At 43.6% G+C, this 24212-nt stretch overlaps 1 protein-coding gene across 6 annotated transcripts in view; it reads left to right on the top strand.

The window, feature by feature from the left end:
• Positions 1 to 24212, top strand: part of LOC126183515 (glutamate receptor ionotropic, kainate 2) — a 270896-nt gene that overhangs the window by 113586 nt on the left and 133098 nt on the right. The gene's annotated exons all lie outside the window — the stretch shown is intronic.

The following is a 24212-nucleotide window of genomic DNA, read 5'->3' as shown; positions in this document are numbered from 1 at the left end:
AAAATTTCTTTCCCTCAGGTGTTCTTTCAGCTTGCCGAAAAGAAGAAATAGCATGGTTCAAAATCTGGAAGATGCTTCGAAATCTCCCATCGAACACGTTGAAGCAAAGCTTGTGTTGGGCGCGACGTGTGGGGCGTTAAATTGTCATATGCAGGAGAACAACGCCTTTGCTTAATTTTCCATGCCTCTTGTTGCTTACACTTTGCCCACAAGAATCATACTGTCCCGCGTACTTCAGCTTTGGAGTACGTTTTCAGTTGCAGCGTCATTTTACTCGCACCCTAAGATGCACCTATTATCCGTACCGCAGCAGAACTCTGTCTGCAGGAAACTAGAAGAGGTACTGTCTTTTTACAATGCGAAAATGCGGCACTCTTGATGCGCAATGGTCTTAGCGTGGAACGATATGTGTGACTTACTTTCTGACGTTGCCTACATACAAGCAAAGAGAGAGCTACAAAAGTTACCACTGAGAAACGCAGCCATTTTTGTGCATAGTATGTCTTGTGACGACTGGTATTCACACCATCGCAGCCTTTTCGAGAAGTAATCGGTAAGCTACACTGGTGTCCAAAATTAAAGCAACAAATCGCTATTTTCCCGTCCTGTATCTAATTCACTGTATAATCATGCAACCTGTCAACAGATGTCCATACGATCATGCTCTGCACAGAAGATGGCATTCTGGTCAACGGTCAACCACGCCAATGATGGGGGCAGGACGCCTATCAAACGGTGTAATGTTTGTTTGGTAGTCCCAGATTCACAATCGCTGTACACAGCCACAGACGGTGCAGTGTTCAAATGGTTCAAATCGCTATGGTACTTAACTTTTGAGGTCATTAGTCCCCTAGAACTTAGAACTACTTAAACCTAACCAACCTAAGGACATCACACACATCCATGCCCGACGCAGGATTCGAACCTGCGACCGTAGCGGTCGCGCGGTTCCAGACTGTAGCGCCTAGAACCGCTCGGCCACCCCCGCCGGCACGGTGCAGTGTGGCACAGAGAAGACTCTCTGCGGTGGAGAGCCATAAGAAGAATGGAAGCAGGACAGTCGCAAACTGATGTGACCAGATGGCTTAATGTGAATCGTTCTGGTGTTTCTCGGATGTGGCGACAAATTATAGAGACCGACACTGTATCCCGAAGACCAGGGCAGGACTGACCACGTGTGACATCAGAAAGAGAGGACTGTTATTTGGCTGTAAGGACACAACGGTAACGTCTTAGTACTACACTGCAACCGGCATCCGACCTCGCAGCATCCACTGGTCGTGTTGTATAGAGGCAAACGGTGTACAAAACGCTTCGGCAGAGTGGCCTTTACTGTTGGAGACTTGCTGTACGTGTACCTCTGACGCGTCTTCACAGAAGGGAACATCTAGAGTGGAGTCGTCAACCTGCCATTTGGACGGTCGAACATTGGCCAGTGTTCTCCTCACAGATGAGTCCCGATTTGGTCTGGAGAGTGATTCTCGGTGGATTCACATCTGGATGGAACGTGTAACATGATTTTGGGACCCAAACATTGCAGAAAGAGAGCAATATCGAGGAGGATCCCTAATGGTGTGGGCAGGGTGTATGTTGACCACTGAAACACGCCTTCAGGAAATTTTACGAGTGAATCGGAAAGTTTTGGCGGCTTTCAGGTATCGTGACAAGATCTCGGGACCTCATGGCGGCGAGGTGCTGTGGGTCTACACTTCATACTAATGGACGATAATGCTCGCCCTCATAGAGCACGGGTAGTTGCTGTTTTCTTGGAAACAGAAGATATTGCGTGTATGGCGTGGCTTGCTCGCTCTCCCGATTTGAATCCCACAGAACATGTCTCGGATGCAGTAAGGAGACGGGTTGCGTCACGTCAGCATCGACCAATTATTCTCCACGGCTTCTGAGCAGCTCTGCAGGAAGAACGGGCGTTATGGCCTTAACATGAGACATGACATCATTCAAAGCATGCCACGTCGTTGTCAGGCCTGTATTGCTGCCAGAGGTGGTCACACCCCATGCTGAGCACATTAAACGGTTGTCGGAATGTGAGTGCAAATACGTAAATTGGGAAAACCGAAGTACATTTTTGGCTATCCTTAAGCATGTTGCAGTTGCTCACGATCTGTATTCTTTACATTGTGACTACTTTCCTATCACCTGTTTATACTGTTGTGACAAATTAAACGAAACCTTGCTAAATTTCCGTTCGTTTCTTTAATCTTGGACACCAGAGTATATTAACGGAAGAACAGCACTGATAGCTTCTGGCGCATTTTTTGCAGCCTCTATGAGGTCGGTGTCTGTGTCAGTGACATGAAGTATCGTGGTGCCTGGCGTATCGACCGATATTCCTCGCAGTTCGCAGTATAAAGCAGATATTCTGGAGATCTATGTTATGAAAAGCTTATATTTGCGGGCATCAGCTTCTATAAATAATGGGCTAAACTCTGACTATAATTTGATTGTCATAGATTTTCCCAGTGTCTAGGACTACGCCAATAGGATGGCGACATCTACTTCTGTCATAAAACATTTTAATGAGTTGGTAAGGCAATACGTAGAGGAACTCCCACAAGTGCGTACTGAAAGTGAGGTGGACCCGGCTGTCGTGTATTTCATGCGAGTCCTCCATATCTGTGACAGCGAGTGGCAGGCTAGCTAGCTACCGATCCGACCATCGCACTTGGGACTTTTCCCTAGAAATCACTCCCCTCATCGTTGTAGCGCGGGGTAGCCGCGCGGACTTGGGCGTCTTGCACGGTCCTCGCGGCTCACCCCGTCGGAGGTTCGAGTCCTCCCTCGGGCATGTGTGTGTGTGTGTGTTGTCCTTAGCGTAAGTTAGTGTAAGTTAGATTAAGTAGTGCGTAAGCTTAGGGACGGATGACCCCAGCAGTTTGGTCCCATAAGACCTTACCACAAATTTCCAAATTATTCCTCATCGTTACCAAACGCACGACACAACAGCAGTTGCAGCGATTTTGGGACCCTGCTCATCGAAGAATGGTTAGGCAGCTTGAGGTCCATGTCAAGAACGCTCTGCGCGAGCTCAGAGTTCGCAGCCGGCATGAAATTCTTGGATTTGCAGAGACTAATGACAAACTCCCCCCCCCCCCCCCCCCCAATGAACCATGGACCTTGCCGTTGGTGGGGAGGCTTGCGTGCCTCAGCGATGCAGATAGCCGTACCGTGGGTGCAACCACAACGGAGGGGTATCTGTTGAGAGGCCAGACAAATGTGTGGCGCCTGAAGAGGGGCAGCAGCATTTTCAGTAGTTGCAGGGGCAACAGTCTGGTTGATTGACTGATCTGGCCTTGTAACACTAACCAAAACGGCCTTGCTGTGCTGGTACTGCGAACTGCTGAAAGCAAGGGGAAACTACAGCCGTAATTCTTCCCGATAGCGTCCAGCTTTACTGTATGGTTAAATGATGATGGCGACCTTTTGGGTAAAATATTCCGGATGCAAAATAGTCCCCCATTCGGATCTCCGGGCGGAGACTCCTCAGGAGGACGTTGTTATCAGGAGAAAGAAAACTGGCGGTCTACGGGTCGGAGCGTGGAATGTCAGATCCCTTAATCGGGCAGGTAGGTAAGAAAATTTAAAATGGCAAATGGATAGGTTAAAGTAAGATATAGTTGGAATTTGTGAAGTTCGGTGGAAGGAGGAAGAAGACTTCTGGTCAGGTGAATACAGGGTTATAAATACAAAATCAAATAGGGGTAATGCTGGAGGTTTAATAATGAATAAAAAAATAGGAATGCGGGTAAGCTGCTACAAACAGCATAGTGAACGCATTATTGGGGCCAAGATAGATACGAAGCTCACGCCTACCAGAGTAGTACAAGTTTATATGCCAACTAGCTCCGCAAATGACGAAAAGACTAACGAAATCTGTGATGAGATAAAATACATTATTCAGATAGTGAAGGGAGACGAAAATTTAATTGTCATGGGTGACTGAAATTCGATAGTAGGAAAAGGAAGACAAGGAAACGTAGTAGGTGAATATGGAATGGGGGTAAGGAATGAAAGAGGAAGCCGCCTGGTAGAATTTTGCACAGAAGACAACTTAATGATAGCTAACACTTGGTTCAAGAATCATGAAAGTAGGTTGTATACATGGAAGAACCCTGGAGATACTAAAAGGTATCAGATCTATTATATAATGGTAAGACAGAGATTTAGGAACCAGGTTTTAAATTGTAAGACATTTCCAGGGGCAGATGTGGACTCTGACCACCATCTATTCGTTATGAACTGTAGATTAAAACTGAAGAAACTGCAAAAAGGTGGGAATTTAAGGAGATAGGACCTGGATAAACTGACAGAACCAGAGATTGTAGAGTGTTTCAGGGAGAGCATTAGGGAACGATTGACAAGAATAGGGGAAAGAAATACAGTAGAAGAAGAATGGGTAGCTTTGAGAGATGAAGTAGTGAAGGCAGTAGACGATCAAGTAAGTAAAAAGTCGAGGGCTAATAGAAATCCTTGGGCAACAGAAGAGATATTGATTTTAATTGATGAAAGGAGAAAAAACAAAAATGCAGTAAATGAAGCAGGCAAAAAGGAATACAAACGTCTCAAAAATGAGATCGACAGAAAATGCAAAATGGTTAAGCAGGGATGGCTAGGGGACAAATGTAAGGATGTAGAGCCGTATATCACTAGGGGTAAGATAGATACTGCCTATAGGAAAATTAAAGAGACCTTTGGAGAAAAGAGAACCACTTGCATGAATATCAAGAGCTCAGATGGAAACCCAGTTCTAAGCAAAGAAGGGACTGCAGAAAGGTGGAATGAGCATACGGAGGGTTACCGAACTATCAGTTTAATAAGTCACAGCTGCAAAATACTAACGCGAATTCTATACAGACGAATGGAAAAACTAGTAGAAGCCGACCTCGGGGAAGATCAGTTTGGATTCCGTAGAAATGTTGGAACACGTGAGACAATACTGACCCTACGACTTATCTTAGAAAATAGATTAAGGAAACGCAAACCTACGTTTCTAGCATTTGTAGACTTAGAGAAAGCTTTTTAAAATATTGACTGGAATACTCTCTTTCAAATTCTGAAGGCGGCAGGGGTAAAATACAGGGAGCGAAAGGCTATTTACAATTTCTACAGAAACCAGATACTACGGTCGCAGGTTCGAATCCTGCCTGGGGCATGGATGTTTGTGATGTCCTTAGGTTAGTTAGGTTTAAGTAGTTCTAAGTTCTAGGGGACTGATGACCACAGATGTTAAGTCCCATAGTGCTCAGAGCCATTTGAACCATTTTTAGAAACCAGATAGCAGTTATAATAGTCGAGGGGCATGAAAGGGAAGCAGTGGTTGTTTGCCTGCAAAATAGCTATTAGTTAGTGCAATCACCACCTCGTTTGAATAAAATCTTTGTCCCGCAAGCAATTTCTTCAAATTGGGGAACAAGTAGTAAATGTTCAAATGTGTGTGAAATCTTATGGGACTTAACTGCTGAGGTCATCAGTGCCTAAGTTTACACACTACTTAACCTAAATTATCCTAAGGACAAACACCCACACACTCATGTCCGAGGGAGGACTCGAACCTCCGCCGGGACCAGCCGCACAGTCCATGACTGCAGCGCCCGAGACCGCTCGGCTAATCCCGCGCGGCAGCAGTGGTTGGGAAGGGAGTGAGACAGGGTTGTAGCCTATCCCCAATGTTATTCAATCCGTATATTGAGCAAGTAGTAAAGGAAACAAAAGAAAAATTCGGAGTAGGAATTAGAATCCATGGAGAAGAAATAAAAACTTTGAGGTTCGCGATGACATTCTAATTCTGTCAGCAAATCGGGGTTAATGGAATTTAGTCGAATTAAATCGGGTGATGCTAAGTGAATCACATTAGGAAATGAGACGCTTAAAGTAGTCAATGAGTTTTGCTATTTGGGGAGCAAAATAACTGATGATGGTCGAAGAAGAGAGGATATAAAATGTAGACTGGCAATGGCAAGGAAAGCGTTTCTGAAGAAGAGAAATTTGTTAACATCGAGTATAGATTTAAGTGTCAGGCAGTCGTTTCTGAAAGTATTTGTATGGAGTGTAGCCATGTATGGGAGTGAAACGTGGACGATAAATAGTTTAGACAAGAAGAGAATAGAAGCTTTCGAATTGCGATGCTACAGAAGAATGCTGAAGATTAGATGGATGGATCACACAACTAATGAGGAGTATTGAATAGAATTGGGGAGAAGAGAAATTCGTGGCACAACTTGACTAGCAGAAGGGATCGGTTGGTAGAACATATTCTGAGGCATCAAGAGATCACCAGTTTAGTATTGGAGGGCAGCGTGGAGGGTAAAAATCGTAGAGGGAGACCAAGAGATGAATACACTGAACAGATTCAGAAGGATGTAGGTTGCAGTAGTTAAAGGGAGATGAGGAAGCTTGCACAGGATAGAGTAGCATGGAGAGTTGCAACAAACTAGTTTCTGGACTGAAGTCCACAACAATAACAACAAACTCTGGAACATTTTGGCTGTGTCTAAGCAACGGAAGAAGCCCACCAGTTTAGTAATTCCACTCCACAGTGAACACGATCTAGCCTACGCCGACGACGTCAAAGTGGAAATTATGGCCAGATGGCTCGAGAAACTATTGCTATCTCACGTCATCAGTAATGATGCTAGTGAGCCGCCGGGAACATTGTTTCTCGGACGCGTAACTCAACTGAGCGCAGAACGGGCGGGTAGGATATTTGACACCCTGGATGAGGACACTGTGTGTACTCTTATCAAACGTCAGGCCAACCACATAGCACTTGGTTCCGACCGTATTCGGGCTCCTCTCCTCAAATAACTCCTTCTCCGAGACATTCCCATCCTACTCACTTCCACAACCGCCGTCTCTCCTTATCCTATTTGCCCTTGGCGTGGGAGACAGCTATAATTATTACCCTTTCCAAGCATCAGAAAAATCTGCACTTTCCTATAAACTATAGACCCATCTTAGATCCACCTAACTCCGTGATTTCATTCTTAAAATTCTGGATCGTGTCGTAGTGTAGTCACATCAGAAATTCGACCACAATGCCCTTCTCCGCAGACAGTATGGATTCCGCGACGAGCACACCACTATCTGTCAGGCCCTGCACTTGGTCGAGTGTATTTTTACAGCAAAGATTTAAGGAGGGGCACACAGGGGGTGTATTCCTTGACACAGAAAAGGCTTTTTATCACGTCTGGCATGATGGTTTTATACATAAATTGGATTCCATAATTTGTCCAGGACATATCCGCAAGATGCTTGATTCTTTCCTGAGGGGGGCGTTCTTCGTCAGAAACGAGCAGCATTGCAGCGGTACAAAACCCGTGCTGGTTGGGGTACCACAGAGTTCGGTTCTGAGACCTGTGCTGTATTCTATCCACATCATCGCCATATCCATGGAGGTGGGAGAGAAAACAGCCCTGTACGCTGATGACACTGCACAATTCTAGTACTGCCACAACCTCAGTTACATTGTTAGGTACGTCCGGAGACATCTGGGCAAAATCATCAATTGGTGCACTGTCAGAGAGATGAAAATCAATCATAACAAGAGCCAAGCAACTCTGTTCAGCTCCAGGCTCTTGCTCCCTAACTGCCAACTCACAATATTTGTGGAAAGAATTTGGCTTAGATATCTTTGTCGTACCATAGACAAGAGAATGACTTGCAGGTCGCACCATAAATACTATGGCCAATAAGGGTTGTGGTCTGTTTTACCAATTTTATCCGCTCTTCTAGAGTGACGCACTTTCTGACAACGGGGAACTGACTATTTGACGTGCCATCATACTTCCGGTCATCTTGTATAGTTCGGAGTATACTCAGTGGCTGTCAACGCAGTCAGTAAACAGTCTGACAATGTTTTCAGGATTGTAACGGACGCTGCCCACTATACTCTCAACACACACATTGGGAAACCATCCATCCATCACATCATCAAGAAGAAATCCATCGAACTCTGTACAAATCTGCTACTTTGACCCGCGAATCTTATCATTTCATTAGGCCAGAAACCTCCAAATTGGCTTCAAAAACGTCCTAAGGAGACCCTCACACGACACTTTCGCGGCTAACACTCATTTCAGACTGAGCAAACAGTTACACTCCACACAGTCATATCCCCTCATTTTCCACTCATCTACGGTACAGAGCACAGTCTAAATTCGAACGGGTATGAAGCCCTGGGGAGCTTCAGTTGGTTATTTGTGACCAATACTGTTGGCGGTACTGTAACGTATACGTTGCGGCACTCCGGGACAATCACGTACAGCGGCCGCATCCTACTAAAGGTAACAGAATGAGTGCATGTCAGAGCCCGGCAAACAAACCCACCACCTACCCTTGCAACAGAAGTGTGACAGATGTCCTCGATATCTGTCTCGTTAAGGGAATCCCAAAACTAACTTCAGCAGAGGTCATACATGCGGATTCTACTAACCACCTTCCCGTGGTATTCTCAACAGCAGTTCAACTCAACCCAGCCACAAGCCGCCTTAGCACCACCAAGACGAACTGGTTTGACATGTGGGACGAAAACTAGGAGAACATGCAATCGACGCCAACATCAGAGTAGATCATTTTAGATAAAGCCAAACGTTCTAGTATGTGCTTTGTCTGAAAACACAATTTTCTGTTTTTCTTTTTTTTTCTTTTAATGCTTCTATGTTCAGTTTTACAGAAATCGTGGGCAAAAAGGAGAAATCCTGTATCGTCATTCAAATGAAATGTTAGGTCGCTCCTAACACGGAGAAAGAGCAGTGAGAGGCCCAGGATGAAATCTTGTGGGACGCCATCGCAATTTCTCTCAATACAGGTGATGTAGCGTCCTTCTATGAATTGCTTGCACACCATGGTGCAGTTTTCTGCATTTTTTGTTAAATAAGAACGTAAAAAGGCATTTGCTGAAACAGGTATTCCATAAAAACATAACTTCTAGAACAGAATATTATGGTTAACACGCAAATAATCCCTTGCTTATGCGATAATGTATACTTAAAGATATTCCTATGTGTCCAGTACACGTATCAAAAGCTACGACAGTTTATCGGTCGAGGACAGGAATTGACTTACCAAACACTCTGGAACATTATCTAAAGAAAGAAACAGTTAGGTAGTTATTGACATCTGTGAGATCACCTCTTTTATGGATAGGCCTAATATTGGCATTTTAATCTCTTTAGGAAATTATCCTAAATTAATCATTTTTTAGTCATGTGACTAAAAGTCTTATATACATTGTTCAGCGTCAACTTTTCAGTGTGTTATCGTAAAAATTATCAACCCTAGATGTACTTTTTCTTTCGTGGGTATTTGAATCCCTTGGTTTGTCGGCATTTGGATACAAACTTATTCAGAAGTTTTTTTTTCTTTAAAGGAAAGTTCCAGGCTAGCCGTAATAAGGTTAATATTCTTTATTGCGATAGCTGTTTCGGCTTTATTGCCATTCTCAAGTGACGTCTGGTTTCATTTTACGTCCATACTGCATATATTGCAATACGGACGTCAAATGAAACTAGACGTTACTTGAGAACGGCAGTTAAAACGATACAGCTGTCGTAATAAAGGGTATTAAACTTATTGCAGCTAGTCTGGACCTTTCCCTTTTCATAAACGTCATATTATGACGTGTATTATATTGTGGGCCAAACGAAAAATTATTAACAAGTATGTTGAAATTATTGAATGGGATCATTGAAAATTTTGAAATTTGTGCTAGGCAAAAGTCTACTACCCTCATATCCCACGGAAACTAACACTGGTCCTTCAGAAGCACGTCTAGGAGCTCTTAAATTAAATTCTGATGTCACGCTGAGCAGCGTAACTTATCGATTGCTGCAGACATATAAAGGCTGAACCAGAACTGCACCGACAAATTTTCGGCGGTTGTTCAGGGATAACTTCTGAGTGCTTTGCTGCGAGGGATCCACAATTCCGGCGGCCCGTTATAGCGATATTGCATTTTGTCTGATTTCTTGCCCCAATTAGCGTTTTACCTGTATTAGATTGAAAATTGTGGCTAACAGTGCAAAGGTCTACGTTATGCGCTTTGTTGCTTCCGTCCGCTCACGGTTCCTGCTGTTGATAACAGAAATGACCTCCTTACCTCATTGCGCTCGAGTTTTGATTCAGTAGTGCTCGGTTCTGCCTAGGTTTTTGTTTTCCGGTAGTGTTAGTTGTGTATTAACATAGATACACAGCAGTGCTATGGAGAAGTTTATTGATGAAGAGTTGGGCGATATGCACCTCGTGCATGGGATCATGAATGCAACGGAAGAGTAGCACAGTAACGATATGCTAAGCTGTTTCCGCACCGATGGCAACCACTTTCTCGTCTCTGCATAGACGTCTATGAGAAAATGGGTCCTTCCGTATTAGAATGCAAGAAACTGACTGTGTAAGGCATACAAGAACAACGGATATGGAAGAAATGTATTACACACGATTCCTGACAACACTGTCTCTACTAGTCGGTGTGTTGCACGAACTGAACTCGAGTCAGTCTACTGCTTTGCTGTTTTGAGAGTCTTACATGAACATCAATTGCACCCGTATCCGCAGAAGATAGAATCATTATAGTCAGTGGGCTTCCCATTTAGAGTGGTGATTACTGATCCGTTCCTACAGCAATGTCCAAAAATAGGTTTTCTTGATCTCGTGTTGTTTATAGACAAGGCCATGTTTGCAAGAGAGGGCATGTTCAACAGCAGGAATAGCCATGTATGAGGTGACAAAAATCCATATCCAGTGGTGTGTCGAACCTACCAACAGACGTTCGTTGTGAGTGTATGGAGTGGTCTTGTCGACAACTGTGTGATTATACCTTGTCTACTTCCTGATAGATTGATGGGCGTCGTGTACAGAACGATCCTCCAAAGTGTCCTCCCACAGTTCCTAGAAGATGTGCCGCTGAGAATAGCTCAGCTTATGTGATTTCATTATAACAGAGCACCGGCACACTTTGCATTCGATTTAGTCAACGAAGACCTCTCACTCATGACACTGTACGATAATCAGTTTGGACGACAATGGATTTGTCGTAGTGGTCCTGTTCCGTGGCCAGTTCGATCACTAGACATGACACCAATTGAATACTACTTCTGGTGGCATATGAAGGGCCTAGTTTGTGAGACTCCGGTCAATACTCGCACGAACCTGGTTCTTAGGGTTATCGTAGCCTCCAAAGTAGTAAACTAAAGTCCTGGAATTTTTGACCGTGTAGGACAGTCGATGGCGCGCCGCTGTTCACTCTGCCGTGATCATGGTGGCCGAAATTTGGAACAGCACTTGTAAGGGAACCGTTCTACATTGGTCACGTGCTGTGCTGTACACTGTCAGAACAGACTGGACACATTGTGCTACAAGCGTACGTGTTTCGTCTGAGGGTTACTGCGTTACTCCGCTTTCTGTGTTGGGTGTTGTACATTTTGATCATTGTGAACTACAGGCTTCTTCAGTGTGTGAAAGTATTTTCACAGTAACAAGAGTAAATCATAATTACGTTATTACTCTGTAACGAGCCGCCAGACACCGTTGGTCCTTGTACCAAAATACTCAGAAGGTATCCATGAACAGCCTCTGAATGTTTGTCGCTGGAGTCCTGGTTCACCCTGTGTAGTGTAAGTCGCTGGTCTCGTGTCTGATGTAGTCGATGACGACCTCTGCACTCACGACACTGTGCGATAATCAGTTCAGCTCCTAATTCTGGGTATATGTGTCACACATTACATTATTCGGCTCTGGGACTTTCCCTCCATTGGGCATTTCTACAGAGTGTCCCAGAAATATTGCAGTAAGTTTCCAGGGACTGTAGAGTTTGTCTTGAGGAAGGAATTGAGGACAGGAACCCGTGTCCGGAAACGTCATCCAACGGCGCTACAGAGCATCGAAGCTATAGATGCCGGCGCCTGCCGCTAGCCCAAACCTTCAGCAGCAAACGTGACTTCTCTAGCTGACACAGTTTATTTTTCTCTTGTACATCGAAAAAAACTGGAGATTTTAGAGGATTTCTGGACAAAAATAAACTTTTGGATGGAAACCCGTGTCTGAAACAGACACCCACCGAGCTAACAGAGCATCGCATTCTTGGAAGACAAAGTCTGCCTACGCAGCAACTAGCACCATTTTCTCCGTTGGCGAATGTGACAATCAGTCGCGATCGTTGAGTAACGAAAGACAATGCGAGACATTCGGCCTACATTTCGTCAGCGTACAAAGATACATTTGCTGCCGATGGGGTGACCCAGAGGCAGGAGCCGACTCCTGTAAAATCGATGCTCCATAGCGTCTTTGGATGACGTTTTCAGACACGGACTACTATCCCCAATTTGTTCCTTAAGACTTGCTCTACAAACCTTCGAAGTTTGCCGCAAAATTTCTAGGACACGCTGTATAAGTTTTTGTACAGATTTTTCTAAGTATACATCGTTACAAGTGGTCAAATCTGCATTTATTAGATATAAGTAATTAATAGAGGCAATTATGTGAATTCTCACGTCGCTAAATGATCCACACATGCGGTTACACCTCTTCAAAGTAAATGAAGACTTTCGTCCTTCTGTGGACTGAGGAACATCCCTCACAAATACCTACAGATCGAGGTACCGAATTGGTTGAGACGCCTGACTCACCGTCGGATGGGAAACTAAATTAATTTTCAAACAGGAAACTTTTTTCCAGCCCTACAGGGTTCTAATCGTGGCATGGGCCTGCCGGAGGAGCTATACCTTGTTCCCCTCCGCCCACAGAATAGTTCACAGAATGGCGATCAGAACCTTTGCACCAACAGCTCTTATCTCGCCTGTTGGCTAAATATTGGCTCCTCTCAAATCCGAGTTCAGTGCCTTAACCACGGCTCCATCTCACTTGACTGCCGTCATCCATATGGGGCAGAACATACTTGACAAATTAATTATAATCAGGGAAAGTCTGGAACCGCGCGACCGCTACGGTGGCGGGTTCGAATCCTGCCTCGGGCATGGATCTGTGTGATGTCCTTAGGTTAGTTAGGTTTAAGTAGTTCTAAGTTCTAGGGGACTGATGACCTTCGATGTTAAGTCCCATAGTGCTCAGAGCCATTTGAACCATTTGAACTCAGGGGAAAATATGGACGTTACATCTGTTATGCCAGTATTGCCCTACAAATATCCACGAAAATCTGTCACATTCATATCTTTTGTTTCAAACTTGTGTTTGGACTACATCTAGTACTGAGTCTTAATACATGACTTCTGTTAGTTGTAGACTTCTCATGTTCTTTCTTTCGTCCGGCTCAATTGTAGACAGACATACAACGATGCAAAATAAATCATAACACGAAAAAATAATTAATACAGAGTAATGAAATTTCGGGAATACATTTGTTTAAGTAACATATTTAAGTGATTAACAAGGCAAGGTCACAGGTTAACGTCAGTGCGAGATAAGCCAATGAAAATGTGAAATGCTGCTACATTAATATTCATATGTCAGTTTGTGGAATGGAGTTCCATGTCCGTTGTTGTCAATACAGGGGCGGTTAATGGTATTTGAGGACGACGCTGGAGTTTTCGTCTGATGATGTCCCATATGTGCTCGATTGGAGACAGATCTGGTGATCGAGCAGGTCAAGGTAACATGTCGACACTCTGTGGAGCATGTTCGGTTATAACAGCGGTACGCAGATGAGCGTTATCCGGTTGGAAAACATTCCCTTGAATGCTGTTCATGAATGACAGCACAACATGTCGAATCACCAGTCATATACAAATTTGCAATAAGGGTCCGTGGGATAACCACGAGAGTATTCCTGCTGTCATACGTAATCGCACAGTGGATCACAACTCCATGAGTAGGTCCAGTGTGTCACACAGAAGGGTTGGTTGCAGCCTCTCAAAAAATGGTTCAAATGGCTCTGAGCACTATGGGACTTAACTTCTGAGGTCATCAGAACCTAACTAACCTACGGACATCACACACATCCATGCCCGAGGCAGGATTCGAACCTGCGACCGTAGCGGTCGCGCGGTTCCAGACTGAAGCGCCTAGAACATCTCGGCCACTCCGGCCGGCGCAGCCCTTCAAATAGCCCTCTTCTGAACTATACGGCCATCACTGGCACCGAGGCAGAACCAGCTTTCATCAGGAATCATGACAGACTTTCACCCTGCCCTCCAACGAGCACTTGCTTGACACTATTCAAATCGCAAATACCGGTGTTTTGGAGTCAGTGGAACGCACGCTACACGGCGTACGGCTCCGAGCTGTCCTGCAAGTAATCCATTTCTTATAGATCGTTGTGCCACTGTGGCGCCAATTGCTGATCAAACTTCAGCTGCAGATGCAGGACGATGCGCCAGAGCCATACACCAAACACTATGGTCTTCTCTCTCGGTAGTGAGACGTGGCCGTTCAGAGCCCGGTCTTCTTGCGACCGTACATTCTCGTGACCACCGCTGCCAACAGCCATGTATAGTGGCTACATTCCTGCCAAGTCTTTCTGTAATATCGAAGAAGGAACATCCAGCTTCTCGTAGCTCTATTACAAAATCTAGTTCAAACTCAGTGAGGCACTGATAATGATGTCTTTATCGGTTTAAAGTCATTTTTGATTAACATAATTCAGCACGTCCAAGCTCAAAAGTAAGTAACGCTCACTATCGTTACAGCGTGTATTTAAGCAAACCTGATTTGCATCCTCATAGTGGCGCTACTAGCGTCACTCTTAAGCGACTGGCGCGAAATCTGAATAGACATCATCTTTCAGATGTAGACACACGCCTACCATCTTTCGTTTATGTCGCACAACTCGTTTTTGGTGTTGGGATTTTTTTTTCATCAGTGTAGTTTAATATTTCCAAAGGTAGCTACGAATAAATCAGCATTTGGCTGCTAACATGAATACAGTAAGGTTCTTCAGATGTTGTATAACATGAACATGAACTTGAGCTTCGTCTCTGATAACCTCGTTGTTGAGGGGACGTTGAACCCTAATCTTCCTTGCTTCTTTCCGTCATGGACGACATTAGTCACTCCAGTAACGGACAAGTAAAATCGTTTGAAATTGTCACAAGTGTTAAACAGGAACGTGCAATCTCTCCATGTTATTTTCATTTTTTCTTGCTGCAACCACCCATATTGTAATAACATTACCACCAGATGTAGAAATAGGGTAAAGGACTGAAAGAGGATTACTAAACGTCAAAAGATGAAGGACCAGGACATGGTTTTCTTCAACTAGAGTTCTTGCAGTCCAATACGCTGATAGCAATGTAATTTTCGCCAACGCAGAATAGGCTCTACTGGATATTCTAAATGCTTTTAAATATTTATAAAAGCATTGGTCTACAATCAGCATCAAGAAGACCCATATCCTGACTCGTCCCATTTTTTCAAGCTGTCTCTCCTACCATCACAATCAATGGCGAGTTTCAGTAGAACATAGAACATTCTCCCTACCTTGGCCGTCACTTATTAATACCTCGGCAGCCACTTATTAATAAGTGCAAACGTTGAAGCTCAAACCCATCATAGATTTCTTAGCTCTAAGTAATGCGCCTATGAGGAATATGTAAAATAATATAATAGCACTGTTCCAACTATTTATATTGCGATTTCCCCGTATACAGGATGTTTCACAATTCATGTAACACATTATTAGAGGTTGCGGAGGGGAATTACAGATCAAGTTTTAACATAGGAGCCCATCTCCAGAAACGTCATTCAACGACGCCATAGAACGTCAAAGTTATGGGCGCCGGCGCGTTCAGAGTAAAGACAGATCGACTGTAAAAATTATATCAGTAAATTCTCGAAGTATTCGTAACATATTTCTCGAATTTACTGCCTTCCAGGAAAGTTCTCAATCTCAAATTATTCTTAGGTCTTGAGATGAATACAACCTGAAGTAAAAAGCTCTCAGATATTTAGCGAGTCTTGGAATGTTTATCGGAAGGATTGATTAGACGTCGTAGGAGGGGGAGTGTTCACTGCACGCTACAGAAATATTTTTTCTACTGAGGTTGAAACTGAGTGTGATAGTGAAATTATCTGGTTGCGTATAACAGGTCTAGGTGAAACCTAGTTAATTGTTGGATGTTTTTACCGACCACCCGACTTCACTGTGACAGTTCTAGAGTCATTCAAAGAAATTCTATGGTCAGTTGTGCATAACTACCCATATCATGCACTACCAGTTAGTGGTGACCTTAACCTACTGAGTATAGACTGAGACTTGTATGGATTCACTGCAGGGAGTACAGAGAAAGAGTTCTGTGAAGTGCTTTTGAACACGTTTTCCGAAAACTGAAAAGAATCCTTAAAAATACAATGGCAGAATCGATGAACAAACGACATTGTCCTCGAAGAAGCAAATTCAGCAGCATTGAGCCGAAAATAATCAAAATTCAGCTGGTCATGTGGTCCGTATAACGGACTGTCGTCTTCCCAAGCAAATCATTTGCTTGGGTGCAAAGGACGCACAAGGTATGCAGGGAGAACAGCATGCAGAGTACAAAGATGAGCTGAAGTGCAGCGTGTATAAATGATTGATGAGTACTGAAAAATGAGAAGCTACAATATCTTATCGACAATCAGGCGTCGGTTTCCTGATGAAGATGCGCGAAATTCGAATGAACTGGAACTTCAAATGCATGAAGTCGATAAGCGGCAAACAACGAAGGAATTACTGGTCATTCGAAGAATCAACCCTCAGCTTGCGGTGATCGGTTTAAGCATAAATTTGTGTAAGCGATTTCAGCTCCAGAATCGGTCTAAATAGTTATCAGAGGATCCGCAATCAACAAGCATCTGATGTGCCAAAAGAACGCATTCCCGTTAGCGAATGATGGCCCGTTATGCAATGACAATACTTTTGCGTGCCAAACATTGTTGTTGATATGAGTATGCTTCATGTTGGCAATGTGACACGATGCCGACACAAATATTCAGCTTGTCGTTGACGTGATAGATTCTGCTAGTAGTAGCGGTGGTTCACAGAGCACAGATGAAAAACATTGGTTCCTGGCAGCATTCCATACGAGAGTTGCCTGGCTCGGGTTGCTGCATGCCTGGGCGGATGCTTGCTTCAATACGACTCGCTGTGGCTTGTCGGCGAACACGCTTCCGTGATTTGAATTCCTATAATCCTGGTTTCGAACTGTTTCTTGCATTACCTTTGAGTGATTTAAGAAAGTAATACTAAATTTAGCATGCGACACGTACAGTGGAAACGAAGATTCACCTCTACACTCTCTTACCTAACTCGGTGTGTTTGTAAGAAAAGTTCAGCTTGTTATGCGGAGAACTTCTGGGTTCTCGAAATGTACGTGCATCTCGAAGTGGGAAGTCGTAACGCAAAGGAAATAGCACCACACATTCCCAACGGTTTTGTGCTCTTACGTCTCCAGTTTTTTTAGTGTCTCAGATAATTATTGAGCCGCTAAGGGCCACCATTTTACCGCCGGCGCATGCATTTCTGACCTCGGACGTAAACATGTTCGAGTGAAGTAAAGCGATACGCCGGCAGTTGAATACCAGAGGCACTGAACATTGCTCCAAGGACGCAGGCGTCGGCGGAGAAGACACTTGAAGCGTTAGCCAGAGGAAAGGAACGCCCTAATCAGGTAGAGGAAACTGAAGTAAATATTGACATTTAGCTTTGACTTTTCAAAGCTTCTGGGTACGGTGTGTTCAAGTAAAATCTGCATTTCAAGTTATGGAAGGTTACAGAAATATCTGTAAGTTAGGTTCTTAAAGGACCCGTACACTGCGCGCAGCGTTGTGACTGTGTAGATGGGTATATACCACATAGACTTGAAGCTCTTTCGCCTATACCTGTTTGAGAGAGTAACAAAACTTGAAGATTAAATGTTGACAGTTTTCACGGTAATGAGTATCCTCAAGGGAAACCGATGACAAACGAGTCGTCGTATCCATTGAGCTGCCGTGAGAACAGCCTCAGTGTTAACGAATAAAAAAATGGTTCAAATGACTCTGAGCACTATGGGACTCAAGAGCCATGGTCATCAGTCCCCTAGAACTTAGAACTACTTAAACCTAACTAACCTAAGGACATCACACAACACCCAGTCATCACGAGGCAGAGAAAATCCCTGACCCCAACGGGAATCGAACCCGGGAACCCGGGCGTGGAAAGCGAGAACGCTACCGCACGACCACGAGCTGCGGACGTTAACGAATAACCTGGTATGGCGGCGACTCGCTATGGGTATATGACGCCACTATTGTGCTTGTAGGCTGTGATATTCTCATTTTGTAGTGAATCGGACGTGATGGTAGCTCGACGTTTGTGGGAAACAGAAGTAAATTTTTTAATATAGTTGCGAATTTGTGTTGAAAGAAGAGATGAAAGATACGTTGTTATGAAGGTAATAAAAGAACCCGACCCGCTGAAGTGCTAATATGAACGTGAAATTTAATGACTTACAGTCAAATCTATTTTTCAAGAAGGTGTTGTATAAAATGTGTGTGTAATGAATGAAAGGGATGTCTTATTAGCGGCACTGTGGGGCCGGCACGTAATAAAGTAGGTGAATATACTTAGTACATTATGTCCGACAGACAGAAATCATAAGACAGGCATAGCGAAATTAAACCTTGATGCATTCTGACGTTTGAGAATACTCGTACCTGCCATAATTCTCTCATCAATTCTAGTGAAAGCAGACGGTTGATTTCCTGTAAGACGACATTAAATTAATGCAGTTTAACAAAGCGTGATATTAAGTGCCAAACAGGTAGGACATTCCCTCTTCGTAACTGTGAATCATTAAACCTTCCTCGATTCGTGATATCATTTGTACACCGCGGTTATCGTGATAGGAGTATTACTAATTATACTGGATCTGCACGGTGATCGTGAATAACTACAACTAGCAAAGATTTCAGGAAGTAATGTACAAGGTACGTAGGGCAACGTAACACCAGAATACAAAAGCATGAGCTAGAAGACAAGTATTCGACAGCGTAGTATGTTACTTATTGTTACCGGCTACAAGAGCAAAATATCAATCATAGCGTTTCTGTTAAGGCTAAACTACAAGAGGCAGTAGCTCGTCTGGTGTTTGGATCACAAAGCACGAAGTTATGCTATTATAAACACTAAGCTTTAGACTGAAAATATTCCGACATTTAGCAAGGCACAAGCTACGATCTGGACAGACTCTACGTGAAAGAAAAGCTAACGCCTATGCGCTCAAATACAGATACACCTGTTGGATAGGACAAACACGAAGCAGCGCATATACATACTGCAAGATGTATACTAAAGAGCCGCCATTGTCAACTATGCATCCATAGCCACACACTCTACGGTGGCTTTGGAAGTTCAGATGCAGATGTAAATGTCTTCGAAGAAGGAAACTTTTGCAGTTATACTACTGAAAATATCTTGAAGACAGTCGTAATATCCCCAGAGATTCACAATCGTCAAACCTGTCATCCATTGAGCATGTGAAGAATTCGATGGAACAGTGTCTGGGCCCTTCTGCATTGCCAAAAAAGCTGCAACAACGAGTGAAAATAGCTTGATGCACACATCCTACGCCTCTGTCATAGTCTCTAAGCACGACTGCAGAACCGCCTGTAGCTGTTGGAGCTCCGAAATATACTAAAATAATTAAATTAGAAAATTTGTCCATAGGTGACTATGGTCGTCTACTGTGCAGAACTTGTTTAATATGTGAATTAAATTTCATTCTTGTCGTACTATTGCTTCGGGGTGTTCATTTTTAATATTCCCCAAGTTTCTATGCAAATAAAATGAGATTCATGTAAGCAGATGAATATCCGCTTTTTCGTCCATTACATTTCAGAAGAGCAGCCGCATAAATGTCAACGTAGATCATGGTTTCGCAAAATGTGAAGTCGCTGCAACTAATATCATCTTCATGTTTTCTCCTCCCTTTCCTGCTTAAGAGATTCCCTTTTAAACTTATCGACATCGAAATATTGCATTTTGGTGTAATAATCCCTGTCCGGTGTTCAAAGTATCGATTTATATGAGAGAGATGTTTTACAAAGAGTAAAGTACGTTAAGTCGCACGGAACTGTTGGGTTTAAGTTTCCCAAGAATATTTTCAGTAGTATAACTGCAAAAGTTTCCTTCTTCGCAGACATTTTCATCTACATCTGAACTCCCAAAGCTACCTTAGGGTGTATGGCTATGGATGCATAGTTGACAGTGGCGGCTGGTTAGTATACATTTTGGGTGTTCACAAATTTTTACACTATAACAAATTTGGAAGTGTGAAATATCACATGATGTATAACAGTTACGATTTCAACAAAAATATTTCAAATGGCTCTGAGCATTATGGGACTTAACATCTGAGGTCACCAGTCCCCTAGAACTTAGAACTACTTAAACCTAACTAACCTAAGGACAGCACACACATATATGCCCGCGGCAGGATTCGAACTCGCGACCGTAGCGGTCGCGCGGTTCCAGACTGAAGCGCCTAGAACCACTCGGCCACAAGGGGCGCCGCCAGTAATAATAATAATAATAATAATAATAATAATAATAATAATGTGCATAACTTGTCTGACGAAAGAATTGGTTTTTTGAAATTTTGTTGTCTTGTACATAATTACGTACGGTTTAGGGCCAGAATGACATAATGTGAAGCTTTCGCTACTCTCAGTTTCTTCAGCCTAGTACTAACACGGTATTACTAAAGTATTACTCTTCACTAAGTCTCATCTTCTGAAGCAGGAAAATAATATAATTTCCTCTTATGAAATTTCCTGTCCTTCCATTTACTGCACACAAAAGTTAATGTTAATTGTTAATACACGTTACGCTGCACTGCAGCTACACGTTAAATAGAGAAAACTGTACTGCTGCATGACTAACTGCGTATTGATAAAGCCACGCATCTACTTTTAAATCGCGCAAATGTCTCGATCACGTTACGATTGGAGTATGTAATATCATTCGCAATCTTTTACTCAACTGCAAGCATTGCAAATGCCGAAAGCGTATTCTCCATCATTGTATTTCGAAGAAAGGTTTTTATCATTTTCGTTGCTGAGAAACAATGTATGATAAAATCCAAAACTTAATATGCAGTAACACATTCAGAAACCCACAAAATAGGTTTTGGTTTCTCCAACTATAAAATATACTGGCGTTCGGTCTAATTTTACGATATAGTGAGTGAATTGGCGTATCTGAGAAATGTGCTATCATCTAGCGGCATTAGTGAATGGGGATATATGTCTGCCGCAGTGTACTACCATCTGGTGGCAATGACGTAAACTTTGGGGGGTAAGGGTTAGCTGTGAACGCCATGAACCGTGCACATTGTTTATCAAATCCGTATATGTTGTTGTTGTTGTGGTCTTCAGTCCTGAGACTGGTTTGAGGCAGCTCTCCATGCTACTCTATCCTGTGCAAGCTTCTTCATCTCCCAGTTCCTACTGCAGCCTACATCCTTCTGAATCTGCTTAGTGTATTCATCTCTTGGTCTCCCTCTACGATTTTTACCCTCCACGCTGCCCTCCAATACTAAATTGGTGATCCCTTGATGCCTGAGAACATGTCCTACCAACCGATCCCTTCTTCTAGTCAAGTTGCGCCACAAACTTCTCTTCTCTCCAATTCTATTCAATACCTCCTCATTAGTTATGTGATCTACCCATATAATCTTCAGCATTCTTCTGTAGCACCACATTTCGAAAGCTTCTATTCTCTTCTTGTTTAAACAATTTATCGTCCATGTTTCACTTCCATACATGGCTACACTCCATACAAATACTTTCAGAAGCGACTTCCTGACACTTAAATCTATACTCGTATATATTTGATCTATAAAGCAATTACTTCATGCCAGTTGCGTATGCGCAAAAGCTCCTTAAAACGTGCACTACTGAAGATGTGCTCGCGACACTGATGCCAAGTTTTATGGAGTCACGAGTAGCAATGCAGCACAGCGCGATAGATTTAAGTGTGTGTATCTTAGAATACTGCATCTACGCCACGTTAAACAGCGGTCAAAGAAAAATAACCAGTAAAACCGCAAATATCGGACGTTAGGGTGTTAATGAGCTCTTGTGCTCTTACATAGCAGAGGCCACTGATGGTTGAACAGTCTATTTTTGCCCTCTTCCTGTTCCATTCATGGATGGTGCGCGGTAAGAAGGGCTGTGGTCCAGTCTTGATCATTACTTCTTCAAGAAGAGTGAAAGTGCGTTCTTAAGTAGAAATACTGGGAGCATTGTAACTATTGTACTGTTGTTGAGGATGAAACAGAGGGGATTGAGAAACGTCACATGCTGGAATATCGCTTACTCTCATCTAACAGTACCTAAGGAACCGCTGGGCTTAGCGTCCTCTTCCGGGGGACAAATGTCTAACAGCAACATTACATATGCAAACACACACATCGATTTTGCCGCCAGATTACGGTGTGTAAGCCACATAACACACTGGTGTGCAAAACATAAGGACGTAACTAACTTTCGCATGATGTGTCACTGCCAAGTGACATAGATCGATGATACTTGAACTACGCAATGACACGAGCAGAAATGATACTTTTATTCAGATAATAATCATAATAATCACACTGAAGTCATCGGGATTCATTACGGTCCCCTGTGTATTACAAAAGAAGGAACATAGTTGTTAACAGGGTGTGTGGTCACCACGGACGGCAGTGTACGCTGTGCTACGTGCTCCCACGCTGGACACAAGGTTGGTAAGGAGTTGTTGTGGTAGGGTAATACATTCCTCCACCAGCGATGTTGACAAGTACTGGATGGTCCTTGCTGCATGTGTCCCCAACACATCCCACACGTGATCGATAGGATTTAAATCTGAGGAATTTGCAGGGCATCCATTCGCCGAATATCCTCTCGTTCCAAGAGCTCCACCACATGAGCTGTTCCATGCGGTCACGTATTGTCATCTATAAAAATGAAGTCAGCGCTGAATGCACGCATTAAAAAACACACATGGAGAAGAAGTGACACGATAACGTTGACTGGTGAATGTATCGCGTTCAAAGATTTGAAGGTCCATGCAAACTTCATGCCTCCTCGCACCATAATACGTGGACCACGAAAACGATCATGTTCGACAATGTTACTGGGTGCATTGCGTTATACAGGGTGTTACAAAAAAGCACGACCAAACTTTCAGGAAACATTCCTCACACACAAATAAAGAAAAGATGTTATGTGGACATGTGTCCGGAAACGCTTAATTTCCATGTTAGAGCTCATTTTAGTTTCGTCACAATGTACTGTACTTCTTCGATTCACCTCCAGTTGGCCCAATTGAAGGAAGGTAACGTTGACTTCGGTGCTTGTGTTGGCATGCGACTCATTGCTCTACAGTACTAGCATCAAGCACATCAGTACGTAGCATCAACAGGTTAGTGTTCATCACGAACGTGGTTTTGCAGTCAGTGCAATGTTTACAAATGCGGAGTTGGCAGATGCCCATGTGATGTGTGGATTAGCGCGGGGCAATAGCCGTGGCGCGGTAAGTTTGTATCGAGACAGATTTCCAGAACGAAGGTGTCCCGACAGGAAGACGTTCGAAGCAATTGATCGGCGTCTTAGGGAGCACGGAACATTCCAGCCTATGACTCGCGACTGGGGAAGACCTAGAACGACGAGGACACCTGCAATGGACGAGGCAATTCTTCGTGCAGTTGACGATAACCCTAATGTCAGCGTCAGAGAAGTTGCTGCTGTACAAGGTAGCGTCGACCACGTCACTGTGTGGAGAGCGCTACGGGAGAACCAGTTGTTTCCGTACCATCTACAGCGTGTGCAGGCACTATCAGCAGCTGATTGGCCTCCACGGGTATACTTCTGCGAATGGTTCATCCAACAATGTGTCAATCCTCATTTCAGTGCAAATGTTCTCTTTACGGATGAGGCTTCATTCAAACGTGATCAAATTGCAAATTTTCACAATCAACATGTGTGGGCTGACGAGAAACCGCACGCAATTGTGCAATCACGTCATCAACACAGATTTTCTGTGAACGTTAGGGCAGGCATTGTTGGTGATGTCTTGATTGGGCCCCATGTTCTTCCACCTACGCTCAATGGAGCACGTTATCATGATTTCATACGGGATATTCTACCTGTGCTGCTAGAACATGTGCCCTTACAAGTAGGACACAAAATGTGGTTCATGCACGATGGAGCTCCTGCACATTTCAGTCGAAGTGTTCGTACGCTTCTGA

This window comes from Schistocerca cancellata, chromosome 4 (genome assembly GCF_023864275.1).
Source record: "Schistocerca cancellata isolate TAMUIC-IGC-003103 chromosome 4, iqSchCanc2.1, whole genome shotgun sequence".
Taxonomy (NCBI): domain Eukaryota; kingdom Metazoa; phylum Arthropoda; class Insecta; order Orthoptera; family Acrididae; genus Schistocerca; species Schistocerca cancellata.
The sequence above is the reverse complement of the archived record's forward strand: the minus strand, read 5'-3'. Positions and strand labels throughout refer to the sequence as shown.